Below are 14,956 nucleotides of genomic sequence, written 5' to 3'. Positions count from 1 at the left end.
AAAATTACAACGCACAAACACAAAATGTAATTTCTTTTTAAGCCTGAGAAAGCTGGGTGAAGTTCCCTTGATTTTATGCACAAATGTACAAACTGGAGGATTCTTGACCCAGTTCAAGATTTCTTTCATTTCTAGATTTAAGTTTTAGCCAAAATGTGATTGAAATGTATTTTTACTCAGCCTTATATAATAACCCAATCATAAAAACAAAAGAACTGAAATTTCCCCTTCCTTAATGTGGAAGTTAAGAAATATAGAGGTCAGATTGGTACCTTTACATCTGAATTTCCCTAAGCAGAGGAAAGAATGTTTTATTGTCCCATCTTTCTATGTTCATGCTCTCAATATGCATTTGCTGGACACTCATAGTATGGCAAACATGTCATGAGGGAAAATATAGCATAAATTCTTAGTCTGGCTACTCAAAGAGTGGACCGTGGACCAGCAGCATCAGCATCACCTGGGAGTTGGGTAGAAATGCAGACTCTCAGGCCCAACACAAATGCCATCTCAGAGCCTCCCACCTGCAGTTTAGGCAACATCCTTAGTCACTCTTTAACACACAGATTGATTTTCTCTTTTTCATAGCATTTATCAGGACATAACATTATCCTCATAATTTATTTTTGGTTATACGTTTTTTGTTTCTTCCTCTAGAATGTAAGCTCTTTGAAGGCAAAGATTAGCTATCTCTTATTTGCACCCATGCCTAGAACATTGTTTTGCGTGTAGTAGGTATTTACCATACATCTGTTGACCAATTGATCTCTTTTTGAATGTGAATGCTGAGCCTACTATAGTTATGTTTTCTTATATCTTAAAGCAGCTTCCCTGTGTGGTTAGCTTAACAGATAACACTTGATGGTAATTAGTGAGCACTGTGGCTTCTTTAACAAGAGCTAAATGTTTTTATGAACCATTTGAAATATGAAGACAAAGCTTCTTGTTTACATGCCTTAGTTGTTCTTTTCTTTAAAACATTATATATAAAATTTGCTTGCACAAAAAAGATATTGTATCCAAAAACAGATTGAAAAAACATTGTTATGTATTCATCAAAAAAAAGAAACCATGTGTTTCATCTTGTTGGATGTTTAAGAATTATCTCTGCTCAGCGACACTGGTGAGGCCAGGAATTGGAATGAGAATTGTTCTCAGAATAAAAATAGTGAACTGAAAAATATTAAATCAAAACATTCTCATTCTATTTACCAGAGTCAGTGTAGAGAAACCAGCATCTGGAAACATCTAAAGGGTACTAATCTGGGAATGGAGTGTAAGCTTCCTGAAGGCAAGGGCATCGGTCTATTACTCTCCACCATTTTATCCTCTGGCTGTAGCTCAGTGCTTGGGAAATAGTAAGGGTTTAGTAAATCTTTGTTGAGTGAATAAATAAAGTAGAACCCAATTATAAATGATACTATCAGTGTTGTTGGCATGGAATCATTCATTTCATAAGCACCTGCTAATTACCAAACACTTAGTGGCTTGTGATAAAGAAAGCAATAAAAGAGCATCATTTCATGATAGAGAACTTGAGAGGGATTCTGTAGACCTTGACCCTTATACAAGTTCTGCCTCTGTGTAACCTTGGGCAAGTCACATAACTCCTAGGAGCTTCAGCCCCTTCATACGAACAAGGAGAACACAGGACTACGAAACAATAGCGGCTACAGTGTACGTGGTGTGAACTGTGAGCCTGATACATCAATGGGTTCTCTACATGTGTGGTTCAATTTAGTCTTTGCAACAGTCGTACAGAGTATGTGTTATATCCTCATTGTTACTATAGCCTTGGAGAGGTTATGATATTTGCCCACTGCCTCAAGTTCAAGGAGTCTGAGATTGAACTCAGATCTTCCTGACTACAAAACTGATGCTTTTGACTCTCTACCTCACGCCTCTCTACCTAGGATGACCACATGCCTGAATTTGCTCAGGAAAGTCCCAGCCCTGTCTAGTCACCATGCCCCCAGTGGTCTTTTCAGTTTTCGACACAGTGGTCCCTCTCCACTAGAGATAGTCATCATGTACGCTCTGCTTTCCCCCTGACTTCTGCCATAGCCTAGAGAGTGTGAGGAATCATATGGCCATGGAGAAGATCAAGTGGGTTGTGATCACTTGCCTTTAGTTAAAGGAATCTGAGTGGTTCTCAATTCTTAGGGAGAGTCAATTGTCCTGGAAATGAACAAATCCAACTTCACTTACCAAGCTGAGAATGAGAGTGCTAAAGTGGTGACAATGATAATAGCAATAATAACAACAACAACAACAATAAACACAACAATCAGAAGATTAAACATAGTTTTCTAACCTGGAAAATGGAGTGTTGATTCATTATACAGGCCATTACTGGGCATTTACTGTTAGTGAGAGAAACTGAGGCACTTTATGTGCATTCTTCTACCTGAATACCCCAATCTCTGAGCCTCTTTCTTCTCTCTTCTCTGTAAAATAGAAATAACAACCCCAACCTAACAGAGCAAAATGGTTATCATTCAAAGAGAAAATGCATTGAAGGGACCAGCCCCTAGCTCAGCAAATGCTCACCCTATCCCCTTTAGTTCAAGTACCATGACATAGTTATAAAGGTCAGTGTGTTTATGCATTCTTTCATTCAACAAATATTTATAACATATATCCTGTGTGTTGGGCACTTTTCTACGGCTGGGGATTTAGGGCCAAGCAAAACAAAGAAAATCCTTCCCATCGTATGGCTCATTCTCTAGTGAGACAAAGCAGGCAAAGATATAGTTAATATATAATACATAAATAAAGGCTGTGAAGACAAAGAGAACAGACTGAGAGGATGGGACATAATGGAGGGGGTTTTATTACTTTACATAGGGTGATGAGGGAGGGCTTCTTTAAGAGGGTGATGTCTGAGCAAAGATGTGAAGCTGGTGAAAGCACTAGCTATTCAGAGACTCAGAGGCAGAGTTCCAGCAGGGAGAAGACAGGCAAATGGGCTGAGGTGAGAGTGGGCTTGTTGAGACCAGAGAACAGCAGGAAAGCCTGTATTGCTAGAGCTGGATGAAGAAGGAGAAGGGAGATAGCAAGAGAAATCAAAGAGAGTCGTCAAGGCTGCCATGCATAGGGCATGGGGGCCATGGTAAATATCTGGGGGCGTTATTTGCATATTATTCCAAGTTTAATAGAAACCAGTGGAGTGTTCCACTGAAGTCAGTTCATAGATAAAGAGCATGAAGCCAGACCAAGGGGTTGGGTAGATACTGGATACCAGAGAGCACGAACTCAGTGCTAAAAGCTACTCCCTGAAGCAAGATGGATTAGGATGGACCGGGACAAGAAACCAGAGCAGCACAATGGAAGATTCCACATCCAAGAGTACATTCGAAAATGTGTTTTCATGGGGCAGACAGGAGGCCCCAGTTTGCAAACCCATCCAAGATCTAAGACTAGGGACATGAGGTGCAACATGACCAATCGAGATGAATCTAGCATTTGCTTCAGAGGTTCCTTTCTAGGCAGGTGTCTTGAGTGAGAGGAAATCAAAATCTACTGAATGCTAGGAGCCAGGCCTCAGGCTAGAGATTCACAGATATGATTTCATTTAAATCTCACAACAGCCCTGTTGGGTAAATGTTCCAATTCACACTTGACAAGTGAGGAGCCTAAGATGGGGGCAGTGTAAGTGATTTGCCCAAAGTCAAAGGAAGCCTTGGTTCGCAGACATGAAAGCCCATCTTCTTGCTTTACAGCCCCTGATGTTCTTGGGAACCTGTATATACTTCCTCTTTGCCCCTTCATCATTCAGGGATACAACCTGCAAAGAGAGATTTAGCACCAATAATAAGCACCTCCCAGCGGCAGAGGCCTTCCTTTGCAGCTTACCCGGCTCTGTCACATCCAATATCTGTGCATCCTACAAACCAGTTCACACCCTCGCTGACTTTTATTTTCACAGGCTTGGCAAGTACAGGATGTGATAAATACCCTGAACAAGGAAACATTTAGCCTAAGCTGACTATTATCGGCAGCATCTACGACAAATGACTTAATACAACCCTGAAAAGCCCAATGTGATGACTAATTTGTGGTTAAAGGTAGTTGGAAATTTCCTTTGTAAAAAATTACATGGAAGTAACTCGATTAACTTTGAAAGAGAAGAAAAAAAGCCAACAAAAATACACTCATAATGATTTACTCCTTCTTGCAGGAGCAGCAATAAAGATAAGAATTACAACCCCAAGAGCAGTTAGAGGGGGAATGAATATGTTTCATTTTGCATGCTGGATGCAGAAAATGTATCAGCTCAGGAAATGTCAATGGGAAGGCTCTGGGACACCTTGAACCCGAGCAAACCCTACCTCCAGCTGGCTCGTCCAGTCTCTCCTATTAACAGATGAGGAAGTGAGGCATATGTATGATGATTTGGGGTCTACTGAGTCAGGATCTTCTCAGCAGGCAGGGAAATACAGCTCGGTACCAGCGAAGGACACGAGCTCTGGGGTCCAGCTGGGCTGGTCTCAGGGCTCCATTCTGGGTGACTTGGGACAAATCACCTAACCCCTCCGGGAGTCAGATTCTTTAGATGAAGGATATGGATAACAATGCCAACTTCCTAGGGTTATAAAAGGTAAGTGGCTTACTGTACATAAAATACTCAGCATAATGTCCAGCATGGTATAGGTTCACCCAAAATATTCATTTCTTCTCTCCTCTGTCTAGTTATATTGTCAGCCCCCATGGAAAGCCACATCAAGTCTTTCCTGATTCTCTCAACACTATCCCCCATGAAAGAAAACCATAAGATTGACCTTAACCCCATAGGAGAAGCATGAAGCTATATAATGATATGTTTGTAAATATATAAGCTCCAAGATTCTCTTCTGAATTGTCCTGAAAAAAAAATGAGTTAAATGTTCCCCTTCTCCCTATTATTGTTTGGCCACCATTGCTGTATTTGTCTCCTTTCATTAAATACAGTTTAATTAGTGGCCTGGCACAAGGTGTCGGACCTGTGGTGAGGGGCTGGAGGAAGGGACCTGAAAGATCAGTTAGTGACGTTTCTGGCAGATGGAAATCCTCCCCCGTCATTAGCAGATAGAACTGCCTTTTCTTTGTGACTCCTGCTAGCACTACAAATGCTGATTCTGTGTGTTCAGGTCTTTCCCCATACCTAACCTAGAGCTTTTCTGCTTCCCTCACTCCCTTTCAGCATTACTCCCTTTGCCCTTAAGAAGAAAATGCAAACTGTACCATGGCCTTCAAGTGCCTGGCAGCTGTCTCCAGCCTCCCTGTGGGCTCTGGCCCCACTCTCCTTTCTGTTCCTTGAACACCTCACGCCTTCTGCCACTTGGCGTTTGTTCATGTTGTCACTTCCTCCTAGAATGTCTTCCCCAGAACCACTACTTTCACCCTGCAGGTGTCTGCTCAAATGTCACTTCCTTAGAGGGACATTCCAAGTAGGGCCTCCCTCCTGCGTCTTCCTTTACCACATCCCCAGATTAGCTATTACATACAATTTATCAAAGATCTATACACACACTACCATTTATTTATTTGCTTATTTGTTGCATCAATTAACTAAAATGTAAGCTTAGAGAGTACGTTAGTTTCCTGGGGCAGCTGTAACAAAGTACGACAAACTGGGTGGCTTAACAACAGAAATTTATTGTCTCACAGTTCTGGGGACCAGTAGTCTGATATCAAGGTGTCAGCAAAATTGGTTCCATGCCTCTCTCCAGCTTCTGGCAGATGTGGGCAATCCTTGGTGTTCCTCGGCTTGTAGATGCATCACTCCAGTCTCTGCCCCCATCTTCACAGAGCCTTCTCCTCTATGTCTCTGTGTCTGTCTCAAATCTCCCTCTCCATTCTCTTACAAGGATAGCAGTTATTGGAGCTAGAGCCTGCCCTAAATGCAGGAGGATCTCATCCTGAGATTTTTAATTTAATTACATCTTCAAAGGCCCTATTCTAAATAATTTCACCTTCACAGGTACCAGAGGTTAGGCCTTGGACATCCCTATTTGAAGGAGGGGCGTAATACAACCCACTCAGAGAGCAAGCACCTTCTCTGTCTTAGGGACCACTTGAGTTCCCGAGCCCAGAATAGTGCTTGTCCCCCAAGAAACTTTCATTAAATGTGTGAGTGAATGAACACTGTCACTTTAAGACTTTCCCTCTCTGATCCTGAATCCTTGCCAGGTGGCCCCCCAATCCTGAGAGCTGAAGCTTCCTGACTGCCTGAACTTCCCACTGCCTCTACCATCACGGAAACTCCACAGGAAGCCAGCCCCCTGGCAGGCGCAGCCCAGCAGGACTGTGTGGCTCTCCCCAGACAAGCTGCATGGCATGGTGCCATGCATGCTGTTCAGAGAGGCAGAGCAAGCCCTGTTTCTTCTGGGCTCCACAGTGACAAATATCAGGGCTCTTGCTGCCTGCTCAAATGACCTTCCCTCCCTCAAGGACATTGGACATGGTGGATTCATGGTTACAAATGCCTCCTCCCATCTCCACCCTGACTTCACCCATTGGTTTTCCCTCTCCTCAATCTTTGTTTCTCCCCCTCCTGTGACTCCTTTATCACAGTCATCAAATTCATCCCCATCCTAAAATCCCTCGCTTAGTAGTAATCCCCCAAATTGTAGCCCAATCTACTTCCTTGTATGATTACATACTTTCATAAAATTTATATTTCTCCTTCAAAAGCCTTCACATACAATAAACAATAATTAGTTAATATTATTAACTAATTAATACTAATTATTAAGTAATTGATAATAATTACTCATATAATATCTGATTTTCTGAACAGTCTGTAAGCTACACGAGGGCAGACCTCTGTCCACTCTGTAGGGAGAATGCAGCCCCAACGCCTGGCAGCCAGAGGGTGCTGAGCACATGCAATCAGCTACTTAAATATGCACACCACACTCTCCATCTTGCCTCTACTCTTCTCATTCAGTCTTCAACTTCCCAACTTCCTGCATCCTGGATTCAGCCCACCACTCACCATAAACTGTTTTCATGATCCATATTATCATACACAACAATCTTTGTTTCCAATATACAATTCATCACCATCCTATTCATATTACCTATCAAGATCCATTGCCTTCATCCACATATCTACATCTTCATCATTCCACTTAGGTGGGTGGCTTCCTACCTGTATCAGTCTGCTAGGGCTACCATAACAAACTGGAGGGCTTAACAAACAGAAATTTATTTTCTCACAATTATAGGGTCCAGAAGTTGAAAATTAAGGTATTGGCAGGGTTGGTTTCTTCTGAGGCCTCTCTCCTGTGCTTAGAGATGGCCATCTTCTCCCTGTGTCTTCAGTGGTCTTCCTTCTGTATGTGTCTATGTCCTAATCTCTTCTTATAAGGAGGATTATGGCCCACCCCAATGATCTTATTTTAACTTAATTATCTCTTTAAAGACCCTGTCTCCAAATATAGTCACATTCTAAGATACCAGGGGTTAGGACTTCAACATATGAATTCAATTTGTTTCCTTTAATCTACTCTCCTTCCTTAGAGAAGTTTTCATTTATATTCCACATGAGGTCAGACTTCTCCATTACAGTCTGTTATAGCATCCTACACTGTGTATTCACAACATTTACCATGGCAGTAATTTTGTATACGTGCGTGTGTAATTATTTGATTCACATCTCTCTCTCCACTGGACTGTGAACTCCATGAGGGAAATGGATATGTCTAGCTTTGCTCACCATTAATATCTCCAGTGTCCAGGATTTGGCCCTCCCAACCATCCAGTCTTTCTTTTTTTTTTTTTGTTTTATAATTTTATTTATTTATTTTTCCCCCAAAGCCCCAGTAGATAGTTGTATGTCATAGCTACACATCCTTCTAGTTGCTGTATGTGGGATGTGGCCTCAGCATGGCCAGAGAAGCAGTGCGTCGGTGTGCGCTCGGGATCTGAACCCGGGCCGCCAGTAGCGGAGCGCGTGCACTTAACCGCTAAGCCACAGGGCCAGCCCCATCCAGTCTTTCTTATCTTCTTCCTTTTGATTTCTGAGATACCATGTGATTTTCTACCTCTTCCTTCCTACACCTCAGGCTCTTTCAGAATTCTTCACTTTCATCTTGCTTTTGGCCCACCTCTTAAATATTGTTCTCTTGAGGTTCTATTTTGGTCACAGTCTCTTCTTGCTCCATGAGCTGTCTCTGGCAAATGGTTAACCCTCTCAAGGCTTTAGTAAATATCATGCTCTGCCAATGACTTCCGAATTTCTATCTCTAGTGTGGTTCTTTCTCCTTTGTTCCCTTTCTATATTTTCTACTTCCTACAAGTTATATCTAGCTTTACCTACTCCTCAAATACATGTTCAACATAGAAATCAGCTTTACCTTTTAATCTACTCCACTTCTATTCCTTAGCTTAGTAGATGGCACCAATATACACCCTGTTGCTCAAACAATAAAATACATCACAGCTGGGGCCGGCCCCGTGGCTTAGCAGTTAAGTGCGCATGCTCTGCCACTGGCGGCCCGGGTTCGGACCCCAGGAGCGCACCGAGGCATCGCTTGTCCGGCCATGCTGAGGCCGCATCCCACAAACAGCAACTAGAAGGATGTGCAACTATGACATACAACTATCTACTGGGGCTTTGGGGAGAAAAAGGGGAAAAAAAAAGGAGGAGGATTGGCAATAGATGTTAGCTCAGGGCTGGTCTTCCTCAGCAAAAAAAAGAGGAGGATTGGCATGGATGTTAGCTCAGGGCTGATCTTCCCCACAAAAAAAAAAAAAAAGGAAAAAATAAAATAAAAAATAAAATACATCACAGGAACCCATTATAAATATAAAATGTAAGTATATAAAGATTATACCTGAGTCCAGCTTCTCCCCCACATCCCAAACCCAACTCTGTTGACTCCTCCTATATATCCCTTGATTCACTTTTTTTCTCTCCCTTTATTATGCCTTAAATCAATCACCCATTCTATCTCCACTACCACAAGAACATTTAACTAATAAAAATTCAAGTCATTCCTCTACTCAAAACCATTCAATAGCACCCCATCACGATAGAATACATATCCATCTGTTTAGCCTGACACACAGGGTCCTCCGTGAACTGAGACCCACCCATTTCTCTAGACTAATTTCTTTTCTTTTTTTTTTTGTAAAGACGATCAGCCCTGAGCTAACATTCATGCCAATCCTCTTCTTTTTGCTGAGGAAGACTGATCCTGGGCTAACATCCTTGCCCATCTTCCTCCACTTTACATGGGACGCTGCAACAGCATGGCCTGATAAGCGGTGCCTCGGTGCGTGCCTGGGATCCAAACCAGGGCCGCCAGCAGCGGAGAGCGTGCACTTAACCGCTATGCCACGGGGCCAGCCCCTCTAGACTAATTTCTTACTAATCTCTATTTTTCTGCATATCCTCACCTACACTAAATTTCTCACTTATCTTTGAATAGGCCAGACTCCTCCATGCCTGTGTGCACCTCTCAGACCCCACTTCAGAAATGTGTGTTGGAAGAAGGAGGTCTTGGTTGTCACCCTTCACTGGGAATGGTCTCAGCTACAGAAAACTGCCTTGCCCAATGTCACACTTCCTTTCATGGGGCAGCCTGCATCTACTGCTGATCAACACAGCGTATAAAGTCCCAGCTCCCTTGCCCCAACTCAGGACACCTCTGATGAGCCATCGCAACTCCAGAGCTCCCCTTGGGGTCGACTTAAAACTTTGTTGGGGCTGAATCACAGCTCAACTTCTCCCTCTGCAGATTCCTGCTTCCTCTCTCTCCCTTCTACTGGGAGATCTTTGGGAGATCCCTTCTGGGATCTAGGTATAGATCCCAAAGGAATTCCTGGCAAAAACTCCTGCACACTAATCTCCATCTGCAAGTCTCCTTCCCAAGGAACCTGTATGTGATACCAGTTATTTCCAGATGCTGGCCCCTCTGCCTGGAAAGTGTTCCTGTTCTATCTTTGCCTGCAAAACTCCTATGCTTTCCTCACATCCCAAGTCAAATGTCATCTAGACTCACATTTCGGTTTTCCTTTATATCAACACATATCACACTGCGTTATAATTATTACTCAGATATTTTCATTTCCTGATAAACTAACTCTATTCTCTACAAGGATATGTAGTAGTTATCTACTGCTGTGTAACAAATTGCCATAAGCTTAGTGACTTAGAATAACATTTATTTATTATCTGACAGTTCTGTAGGTCAGAAATCCACATGAGTTCAACTAGGTTCTCTGCTTAGAGTCTCCTAAGACTGAAATCAAGATGTCAGCCAGGCTAGCTCTTAACTGGAGGCTTTGGGGAAAATCCACTTCCAACTCAAGTTGGTAGAATTCAGTTCCTTGTGGTTGTAGGACTGAATTCCCTGTTTCCTTGCTGGCTGTCAGCTCAGGGCTACTCTCTGCTCCTAGAAGCTGCCCACATACCTTCTCATGTGGCTCCCTCCACCTTCAAAGCCAACAGTAGTGCACCAACTCAACTCCTTCAAATGTTTTGTAATTCCTTGACTTTTACCTCTGTCTTCTGCCACCAGCCAGAGAAAGTTCTTTGCTTTTAAGGGTTCATGTTATCAGATCAGGCCCACCAAGATATTATCCCTTTTCTAGGGTCAACTTTGTCATATAACACAATCATGGGTGCGTTATCTCACATTCATAGGTTCTGAAGATTAGAACATGGATTTCTGGTGGCCATACCTAGAAATTCTGCCTACTGCAGATGGAAAGAGCATCTTATTCACTAAGTATGCTTCTCAGCACCTAGCCGAGCTTCTGATATAAAAGATAATTGATGCTTGTGTTAATTTTTTAAGTTGAACTGACTTCAGTTTCAATTATTATGATGCTTTTAAATTATCTGCTTTAGTTGCATACACAGTGGAAAAAATACCTCAAGTAGCAAATAAGGAAATAAAATAACAATGAAGAAATGGACTGCAGTCCTTTCATAATGAACACTGACCCATAGGAGAATAGATTAAAAATGGAAGAGAAATGTCACAAAATGGAAAGAAAGAAACCCCTCTTGAAAAAGGAAAGTGGAGTGCTGCAGTTTTGCATATTGTACAGTTGAGTCCATCAACTTTCAAGCTCAATGTTTAAATGACAGTTGTAAGTTCACAAAATTCCTTCACTATTAAAATGCCTTGATTATATTAATGGCAACAGGTTTTCTAAACCTAAATCTGCTTAAACTTCAAATAGAAATCTGGTTTGGAGCTGTAGAAAAGTGATGCTCACTAGTTTGCCCTCAAGTGTGCTGTGATGAATTAGCGGTTTTGATTTGGAAATGAGATTATTTTCATGCATGTATCTGTGCATTTGTTTATGTAAATCATCGCAGTGTTTTCAGGGTTGCTGTCTCCCTGCACATATGCCAAGACTCTAATCCTTTTTGGCGATTATGGCCTCCTTCCCTTCTGCTGATTGCAGCCTGCGCTTCATTTTTAGCTTAGGCATACGAAGTGGTGACAAAGGTGGACAATTGTTTCTGGCTGCAGCTCACCCAAATAAAACTGTTTCAGTTGATTCAGAGCGCTGATGTCAGCCAAGACCCGATACTTCTTGACACTGCATTTTTCCCAGTGAATAATAAATCACTGTGTTTCCAACAACAGCTCTCTCCCTCTGCCTTTCTCTCCTCTTCCACCATTAGTCATGCTGGCCTAGCTCACCACCTGTCACTTGGCATGCTCCTGCAAATACTGTTACCCACATAGAAGTGGGTTTGGTTTCATTGACGTTGGGAACACACCTGTGCTTACTTGGGTCTGCAACTCACCAGCTGTAGTTCTTTTAAAAGTAATTTTTGGCTGTTTGTATATATTCCATCTGCTCTTTCTTGGTGTGGACTTTTCAAACATTTCTATCATTAGAATTCTAAATTTCAGGTAATTTAAATATGCCTCAGAATAAAATATATAAGTAGATAAATACATAGTGGGTGATCTTTAAAGGAGGATTAATGTTAAGTCATTAACTTGTATATGATTCATCTACTTAAGCTCCTTTAATTCTCTCAACAAATCTAGTGAGGGGAAATTATGCATTATCCTCATTAAATAGGTGAGAAAGTTAGACTCAGGAGAAGCAACTTACCTAGATCATTCACCAGCTAGGTGAAAGATCCTGGACTCCAAACAAGGAGTGTCTGATTGCGAAGCCCCTGTAATTGTCCCTTTATAAGTTGCATTTTCTACTTAACCATGCTGCTTCCTTTTATCCATTCATCCAACATTCAAAGAACCCTGCTATGATGCAGACACTGTGCTAGTGGCAAAATTAGTGCAGGTGAACACACAGTCCTGTCCCACAGATCCTGGAGGACCAGCAGAATGAATGCCTATGTAAATGAATAGTTATAATGCAGATTTCTAAAAGTGCTGTAATGGAAGTAGGTCTCAGGGTAGGTCTATCTAGAGGTGATCTTCCAATGTAGTAGTCACTACTTGTGTATGGTTATTTAAATAATTAAAATTATTTTACAAGTAAAATTAAGAATTCAGTTTCTCAGTAGCACTAGTCACACTTCAAGGGCTCGGCAGTTACGTGTGGCTAGTATCTACTGGACTGGACAGTGCAGATTAAGGAACATTTCTGTCACTGCACAACGTTCTATTGGACAGTGCTAGTCTAGAGGATCAGAAAGTCTTCACTGAAAGTAGTGCTTGAGCTCAGACTTGAAGACTAAATAGGATTTTCCAGGCAAATCAGCAGAGGCAGGAGATTCGGGCAGAGGAAACTGAATGCTCCAAGGCAAGGAGACAGCATGAGAAGACAGATTGTCCAGTAAACTGTAAGTAAATCAGAACAATTCTAAATGTTTAAAGGGTGTCCTGGAATTGGGAGCATAACATGGATTGACTGGAAGGCAGGGATCTCTTCATTGATGACCTTCTGTTATTGTATGACATAGAATGGAATATGTATATTGTAGAATGGAATGTGGATTTTCTCCTGTGGGCCAGTAGTTTTCAAATCTTTTCAGTAACAGACCTTTTTGCTTTTCAAATGAAATAATATTCAGAATCTCTATACAGAAGGCAAATAAAAATAGAACTGCTTTGTTAAAAGTTGGGTAGAGGGCTTCCTCATCAGGCACACGTGGGCTCCTGAGATACGCTCACTGAAGCCTGGGGCTCTGCAGAGCTCGTGGAGACACCACAGAGCCTCTAGAGAATTTTGAACACGAGTTGGATGATCTCAAACAATGTATTGGAAAATTTACTCTGTCCAGTGTGGAGGACTTGTGGGTGGAAGTAAGATAGAAACAGGCATGGGTGACTACAAAGGCATGGAAACAGATGAAGAAAAAGATGGTAGGCATCATTTTTAACTAGGGGAAAAAGAATGATCTCAAGATCTGAAGGAATCTGGTATACAAGAAAGAGAAGAAACAGACCCACTCTCATTTTTTTTCTCTTGAACAATTTGGTGGCTGGTGGTATCATTTTTCATGATGTGGAATTCTAGAGGGACATTTTACTTATTGGATGATGGGTTTAAGTTCTCTATTCTTTAAAAAATAATAGAATGGGGAGACTGCTGGTTTACATTTGGGCCTTGAGTTACTGCTCTGTCATTCTGTCAAAGCCAGAGGGAATATCACAAAAATCCTTCTATTCACTTCAATGAATAATATATGTCTTATTTCTTTATTCTTCCCCATAGCAAATACCAATGAGAAACAGACCACAGAAACTCAAATCAAAACCAGCATTTTGTCAACTGATTAGATAGCAGTTAGTTTAATGCTAACATTAATCAAGGTCTGATTGCTCCATTGTGAGGAACAAAAACTGTGTGCAGGGATTAATACACAAGATCTGGTTCAGAATGTTTCTGCAGAAACCCCCATGTGGTAATTAAGAAGAACACCAAATGAAGGTTATTGATCCGTTGTGTTATTGAAAAACAACATAATTGATATTTTGGATCTTAATTGTTGTTTCCAAAGAAAAAAAGACAGTTTGTACAGATCATTAGTAACAAAGTTTTTTGTTTTTACCATTTAAGCCAAAATATTGAGTTCAAGTGTTATCCTGCTTCAAAAAAAAACATCCATTTGATTGTCAATAAATCTTTATTTGTAAGTGTTAAAAATTATCATCCTTTGGATACATCTGAAGCAATATATTACAATCTTTGGAGTCAGACAGTTTCCACTCATGAGCTTTGTGGAATAAGGGTTGTCATTCAACTTGTCTGGGCCTCAAAATTCTTTTTTGTAAAGTGGCGTTGATAACATCGACCTCACAGATTTGTTGGAAGGATTTAGGGAGAAAGTCAATGTTAGAGAGTCAATCTAGCACACTGTTTAGGAGAAAAGACACTGGATCCAAACACCTGTGTTTCAAACACAGCTTTGCTTCTTATTAGCTGTGCAAAGTTAAACACATTAGTTAACCTCTCTGTTCTTCAATTTTCTCGTCTTTAAAGAGGGATAACAGAGATAGGCATCCCTGACAGATTTGTTGTGTAATTAAATAAATGTACAAAAAGGTCTTAGAAGAGGGCGAGGAAGATTATAAGCTTTATATAATTGTTAATTGTTTTTATTGTTGTAATTTGAAAGAGTTTAGGAACATAGTTAATTCTTAATAAATATTAACTGCATCATTTTCTCCTCTACAGCTATAGAGTAGAAAACCCAAACCAGAGCACTTGCCTTTGCTTCACAGGTAGCAAATGAGCAGAAAAGGAGGCAACTTCAAGAAAAGACTGTTGGTCTGCATGCCTTGCCCATTTGCACACAGAACTTCCAGAAAATATTTTTTTCCTAATTCCTAAATATGACTAGACAACACAGAAACACCTCAAATGTGAAGAAACCACTATGCAGAAAGACCAAGATTTACTAATTGGGAAATAAAGATCCTAGGGGAAATACATTGTTCTAACCAGGAAACAGATTCTAATTAGCATCCTAACAGAAATCTAAGGAAACATTGCATTCAAAAAACAAGAAAAAGTTGCCATG

Source organism: Diceros bicornis, chromosome 8, assembly GCF_020826845.1.
Source record: "Diceros bicornis minor isolate mBicDic1 chromosome 8, mDicBic1.mat.cur, whole genome shotgun sequence".
Lineage (NCBI taxonomy): Eukaryota > Metazoa > Chordata > Mammalia > Perissodactyla > Rhinocerotidae > Diceros > Diceros bicornis.
Note: the sequence above shows the minus strand (reverse complement) of the source record.